At 38.4% G+C, this 7,119-nt stretch overlaps 1 protein-coding gene across 2 annotated transcripts in view; it reads left to right on the forward strand.

Annotated features, from left to right (window-relative positions):
- Positions 1–5,372: 5,372 nt before the first annotated feature.
- heatr5a (HEAT repeat containing 5a) overlaps positions 5,373–7,119 on the forward strand; it is a 54,180-nt gene continuing 52,433 nt past the window's right edge. For both annotated transcript variants that reach the window (XM_005728553.1, XM_005728554.1), the window contains exon 1: positions 5,373–5,517. The gene's annotated coding sequence lies outside the window, so the exon portion shown is untranslated. The remainder of the gene's footprint in view (positions 5,518–7,119) is intronic.

The following is a 7,119-nucleotide window of genomic DNA, read 5'->3' on the forward strand; positions in this document are numbered from 1 at the left end:
ACTTGAAATCTTTAACCTTTAACGTTAACTAGTAATGACTTCATGAACTTCTTCACAAATAAAATTTTTATCATTAGAGAAAAAATTACCAGTAATCATCCCACAGATGTAATATTATCTACAGCTACTCTTAGTACCATTGATGTTATATTAGACTCTTTTTCTCCAATTGATCTTTCTGAGTTAACTTCAATAATTACTTCCTCCAAACCATCAACGTGTCTTTTAGACCCCATTCCTACAAAACTGCTCAAAGAAGTCCTGCCATTAATTAATTCTTCGATCTTAAATATGATCAACCTATCTCTAATAATCGGCTATGTACCACAAGCCTTCAAGCTGGCTGTAGTTAAACCTTTATCTCTAGACCCAGCAGTCTTAGCTAATTATAGGCCAATCTCCAACCTTCCTTTCATATCAAACATCCTTGAAAGAGTAATTGTCAAACAGCTAACAGATCATCTGCAGAGGAATGGTTTATTTGAAGAGTTTCACTCAGGTTTCAGAGCTCATCACAGCACAGAAACAGCTTTAGTGAAGGTTACAAATGATCTTCTTATGGCCTCTGACAGTGGACTCATCTCTGTGCTTGTCCTGCTAGACCTTAGTGCAGCATTCGATACTGTCGACCATAATATCCTATTAGAGCGATTAGAACATGCTGTAGGTATTACAGGTACTGCACTGCAGTGGTTTGTATCATATCTATCTAATAGACTCCAATTTGTGCATGTAAATGGGAAGTCCTCTTCACACACTGAGGTTAATTATGGAGTTCCACAAGGTTCAGTGCTAGGACCAATTCTGTTTACATTATACATGCTTCCCTTAGGCAGCATCATTAGAAGACATAGCATACATTTTCACTGCTATGCTGATGACACCCAGCTCTATCTATCCATGAAGCCAGATAACACACACCAATTAGTTAAACTGCAGGAATGTCTTAAAGACATAAAAATCTGGATGGCCGCTAACTTTCTGCTTCTTAATTCAGATCAAACTGGGGTTATTGTACTTGGCCCTGACAAGCTTAGAAATATGATATCTAACCAGATTCTTACTCTGGATGGCATTACCTTGGCCTCCAGTAACGCTGTGAGGAACCTTGGAGTCATTTTTGACCAGGACATGTCCTTCAATGCACATATTAAACAAATATGTAAGACTGCGTTCTTCCATTTGCGCAACATCTCTAAAATTAGAAATATCCTGTCTCAGAGTGACGCTGAAAAACTAGTTCATGCTTTTATTACTTCCAGGCTGGACTACTGTAATTCATTATTATCAGGATGTCCAAAAAACTCACTGAAAAGCCTTCAGCTAATCCAAAATGCTGCAGCAAGAGTGCTGACAGGGACTAGAAAGAGAGAGCATATTTCTCCTGTTTTGGCTTCCCTTCATTGGCTTCCTGTTAAATCCAGAATTGAATTCAAAATCCTGCTCCTCACATACAAGGTCTTAAATAATCAGGCCCCATCTTATCTTAATGACCTTGTAGTACCATATCACCCTATTAGAGCACTTCGCTCTCGCTCTGCAGGCCTACTTGTTGTTCCTAGAGTATTTAAAAGTAGAATGGGAGGGAGAGCCTTCAGTTTTCAGGCCCCTCTTCTGTGGAACCAGCTTCCAGTTTGGATTCGGGAGACAGACACTATCTCTACTTTCAAGATTAGGCTTAAAACTTTCCTTTTTGCTAAAGCATATAGTTAGGGCTGGACCAGGTGACCCTGAATCCTCCCTTAGTTATGCTGCAATAGACATAGGCTGCCGGGGGATTCCCATGATGCATTGAGTTTTTCCTTTCCAGTCACCTTTCTCGCTCACTATGTATTAACAGACCTCTCTGCATTGAATCATATCTGTTATTAATCTCTGTCTCTCTTCCACAGCATGTCTTTTATCCTGTCTTCCTTCTCTCACCCCAACCGGTCGCAGCAGATGGCCGCCCCTCCCTGAGCCTGGTTCTGCTGGAGGTTTCTTCCTGTTAAAAGGGAGTTTTTCCTTCCCACTGTCGCCAAAGTGCTGCTCATAGGGGGTCATATGATTGTTGGGTTTTTCTCTGTATCTATGAAGCGCCTTGAGGCGACTTTTGTTGTGATTTGGTGCTATATAAATAAAATTGAATTGAATTGAATTGAAATCATAGCTTTCCTATTTTTGATGGTTAGTGCTGTTGCCTCACAGTAAGAAGGTCCTGGGGTTCAAATCCACAATCTGCTGCAAATGGTTGTTTGTGTCTATGTGATAGACTGGTGAGCTGTCCAGGGTGTACCCTGGCTTCAATGTCCACTATTGAATCAAATAAATCCAACATGGCTGAGGCTGGAATAAAATGTATCCATCAAATGGTACTCTTTATTAAGGAAAGGATGAATTTACTCACAAAAGACCCCACCCCCTCTAATTGGTCCAATTGGTGCACAGTATTTTGAGAAACCAGAACTTCAGACTTTAAAAAAAAAAAAAAAAGTTCTGGCATGGTCTCTTTTATATGATACCTGATTCAGGTGAGCATCTGAATAGCCTAAGTCAGGGGTTATTAAACCAAAGGAGAAAATAAACATCCACATAAGCAAAGCTCAAACTGCAATAAAGCACATGGAAGACGTTTTTTATATTTGGACCAAGTCCTATAAATAATTCAATAACATATATACTTCAATCACTTATATATAAATTAGGAACACCATAACCAAAGCTCCCTAACCTGGCACACTAGTTTACTCGCGGCGCTCATAAACTTTGAGCTCCTTTTATTCTTTTGCTCCATATACAGCGAAGGACGCAACCAGGAAAAGGTGAATACTGCTAACACTCTTCTCTTAAATACATGTACAAAGAGTTTAGATTTACAAAACAAATAATACATTTTGAACAGCTCTAACTCAGGTTCTTTTTCCTCACACACGTAGGATGGCCAGTCCTCCTCATCTTCCTCAAACAGTCACTTAAATACTATATCAAACCTGATAAACCTAATAAAGAATCACTAACCCACAAATGTAATTCTGTTTTATGTAGTTTTTAAAAATACCAATCCCTCAAATGAATAAAAATACAGGTAAGTGAAATGGATCTGCTATACAGATGTTTTTGCTGTTGTAGTAGAATTGTCTTGGTTATTCCAGCAATAGGTGTGTGCTACACAAACCTATCACTATTATAGTGAATGATCTGCTGTCATGTTCCTCCAGTCCTCTCCAGTGCTCCGTTTGTTTGTGTTTCTCTCTCTTCTCCTCACTCCTCTCTGCAAGGGCGCCACTCCATTCCGGGTCCCCGCCCTTGGCCAACACACCTGGTTGCAATCGTTTGAGTCTTGCCTGATTGATTGTAACAACAACTTTAATGAAAGTATGAATCTAGATAATGAATCAAGATAATGTTAAAACACATATGAAACAATGAAGCCTTCATTCAGTTTAATTTAACCAGCCCATAGTTATCCTTCTTGTAAACTTAGGCTGCTGAACAGGGTTCTGCTTGAGATCATTTCCTCTTCAAATGGAATTCGTCCTCCCCACTGTCACCAAGAGCTTGTTTATAGTGTTTTGTTGAATAAATAGAATTCTCTCTCTGATATTATAAGGTCATTACTTGTATTATAAAGCATGAGATGACCGTTAATGTCAAATTTAGGTCACATTTAATTATACATTTAATTGTAACTGTTAAAGGTCCGAGGCATTCGGATAGTTGGTAGTCTGTGCCTCATTTTAGTAACATTTACCAGTATTTAAAATTAACAGCCAGGAAGGCTGCTTCCCCACAGTTTGGCAATGGAAATCTAAAACGGTGAGTTAGAATACAGAGTGAGTTTCAGAAACATAAGAAGGTATGAAGGTAAGAAGGTTCAAACTGATTTTGGATTTTATATAAAAGTAAGAGTATTTTCAAATCCCTACTGTAGGATATTGTACAGGATATTGTGGCTCTGCCAAAAATGGACTGATGCGTGTGTGGTTTTTTGTTTTGTTTTGTTTTTTTTGTTTTTTGCTGAGAAGTTCGGGAGACAATTTAGCAGTTTACACTATTTTGTAATCAGGCAGTTAAAGATTCGTTAAAGACACAGGTGTCAATGTCAGGCAGTCTGCACACAGAGAAGTGAAGTACAGTTCAAAATTCAAAATATATATTAGACACATGAAAACAGGAAATAATTGTGACTGGCTATTGATGGGGAGATGCCGTGGTTTAGACTTAGTACTCCCTGATTTGTTCTGCTCGGGGTCCTTCTGCATGGCAACGTTCATTAACCTCCGGGGGTCTTGTCCTATGTGAGGAAACTCCTCCCTACCTTACAGTTGTTACCAGGAATGGTTTATTTTAATTCTGAAGTCAGCTTTAATTGACACAATGAAGTCTCTTTTTTTTTGTAGCTGACTAGAACAGTGTTTCCCAACCACTGGAGAAATGATTATGTGTGCCGTGGAAGATTATCTGGTTCCACCTGATTAGTACTCTAAATCACCAGCGTGAGTAACGGCCAGAACAATTACATTCTCTTCCACTGCCAGTACCTGCTCTAATTAAATAGAATGCACACTGTCAATATAACAAAAGAAAACGAAGAAGAAATGATATAATAGTCATGCTGTGAACGAGACAATGCAGCGAATAATAGCAATATATAAATATTTGAAAAGAAAACGTAATCAATCTGATCTGGCCTCTGGAGAAAATCCCAACCTAGATGAAGTCCCTAGCATGAGTAGTGGTCAGAACAAAGCAAAAAAGTGACACTGGGGACAAACCGAACCAATACCACTCTACCTGGTGCACGGAGAAAAATGATCAATATGATTTTTGTGATATTTTTCGTCGGTGTTGTGCCGTGTGATTTTTCTAATGTGAAATATGAATATGAAATATGTGGGAAACACTGCATTAAGTGTTCCAATTTTTTTTAAATTAAATGTTTTGATACCAGAGCAGTTTGTGTAACGCATGTGGAAGTAGTTAAAAAAAAAACCTACTGAAAAATATAGTAATAGAACAATGTAGTAATTACATTAATAAAGATTTCAAATAGTGAACTTGTGAATACTGATTTAGCAAAATAATAATAATAATAATAATAATAGATCTAACAAATAATAATAATAATAATAATATTTGAGAAGAAATCTTATAAATAATAAATAGTGTGGCTCAGTATTATTGGATTTGCACACTGATGACTAATGAATCTCACGAATAATAAATTGCATGCTTCAATGCCATTGCTCTGGCACACACAAGATTTAACTGTAAAACAAAACTAATTGGGTTATTCACCCGATTTAGTTTTTATAAGTTGAAAATCAACTGCATATATTTTAATTTGAAAAAACAAAAGCCGGAAGAGTAACAGGATGTTTCCGTTCCTTTGAGTTGTCGCCGACTCAGGTCTGCGGCAGACGGAGCAGCGGTGAGAATGCAGAGATCTTGAACACAACTGAAGTAAATTTTTCCCTTTTGCTTTTGTGGACTGTCATTTTCTTATAAGGACTAACGTGTTGTAGCCGGAACGACCAGGTAAATGATCACCTTCATTTTTTCCTCCAGTTTTTGTGCAAACTTTTGCCCATTCGCTAGCCAACCCAGGCTAGCAGCCTGTTACCTGTAAGCCTCTGCTTAATGTAGCCGTTAAAGCTAAATGACGACACTGTTTAATAGATGTTTAAGTGGAGAGAAAGAAATGTTTTTCGGCTCATATTGTTAGGTTACTTTGGTACATGTGGTTGACTTCAGTGGCATGTTGTCTTTGGAAATAGAGGAGAGAGTATGTGACTTTCAGGAGATTAAAAGTGTCAGATACTTCGTAATCCCTCTAAGAATCCTCACTGAAGCTGTTGGGTTTAATCAGTGAGTCTATCTTCATTTCGAATTCATGGTCCATGTAAACAGAAAGATCGCAGAATAGAATACAATAGAACAAGTTGGGGAGTTTTGCCAAACCAGACTATTGTGTTGCTACAGCTGCACATTAGAATTCTAACCAGAATACCTTTTAAACCTCTTCAACAAAAGGTTCCTTTAAACCTTTCCTGAAGTAGACAGTGATGGCAGCACCACTCCCTCAAAAGAGATTTGTAATTCCTTATTTATTATTTTAACACCTTACTCATTACAGTTTTCTCTATTAATTACCCTGGCAATTTTGATATATTTAGGATTGGAAATGAAGTTCAGGCACCAAGGTTAAAGAGCAGCAGAACAGCAGCTGAAATTCATGGTTTTATTTCTTGCCTGGCACTCTTGGAGAAGTGTGATGTCTCTGTGGGGTGTGGTTGCAGGTGCAGTCAGTGCTGCTTGTCTCCTTTACTACTAAGATGTGGGGTGTATGTCATGTAACATAGACTATCACTGTGTTCTGGTGTATTGGAAACCAAACGTCTTAGTTTTTGTGAATGAAACAATGAGCATGAAGCTGCTGACACCCAATTTATTTCTGAATGTTCGGCAGCTCAGTTCTGTCCTCATGATGTCCTGACAAATTCTGGTGTTAGAATTCCGAATAGTAGGTCCTGTCTATGTTTTCACTTTGATTCAGACTGGGGCTGCTCAGCAGGGACATGGTCTGCTCTTTTCTGTGGGACAGTAGTTATTTTTAGAGTCTTCCTGCACTTCAGTGAACACTGTGTGTGTTAACGAAGAAGACCAAGTTGTGCTGTTCAATAATTTATGAGCTGCTCTCTCTTCTTCTGCATCTTTCTCCTCCTTTTCCAGTCTAATCTACTCTGTTAGGGACAAAGGCTGAATAGCTTGGTCTAAAAAACACTTAGTGGAGCTCAGAGGTGCTTTAGCAGTGGAGAGAGGCTTGAAATAAGATGTAACAAGATGCAGAAAAAAATAGGTATTGATAAAATATATTCCACATATGCACTACAGGCTCACAGTATGAGATACTTTTATGAGAACTTTTGATATTTGAGGGTGTGTGGACTGGAGCCAGATCTACACTCAACAAAAATATAAACGCAACACCTTTGTTACTGCTCCCATTCCCCATGGGATGGACGTAGAGACCTAAAATTCATTGCAGATACACAATATAACCATCCCTCCCAAACAGTGGTCACAAATCAGTCCAAATGTGTGGTAGTGGGCACATCTGCTATATTGAGATAATCCATC

Source organism: Pundamilia nyererei, unplaced genomic scaffold (genome assembly GCF_000239375.1).
Source record: "Pundamilia nyererei isolate P.nyererei 1_Seehausen unplaced genomic scaffold, PunNye1.0 scaffold00029, whole genome shotgun sequence".
Lineage (NCBI taxonomy): Eukaryota > Metazoa > Chordata > Actinopteri > Cichliformes > Cichlidae > Pundamilia > Pundamilia nyererei.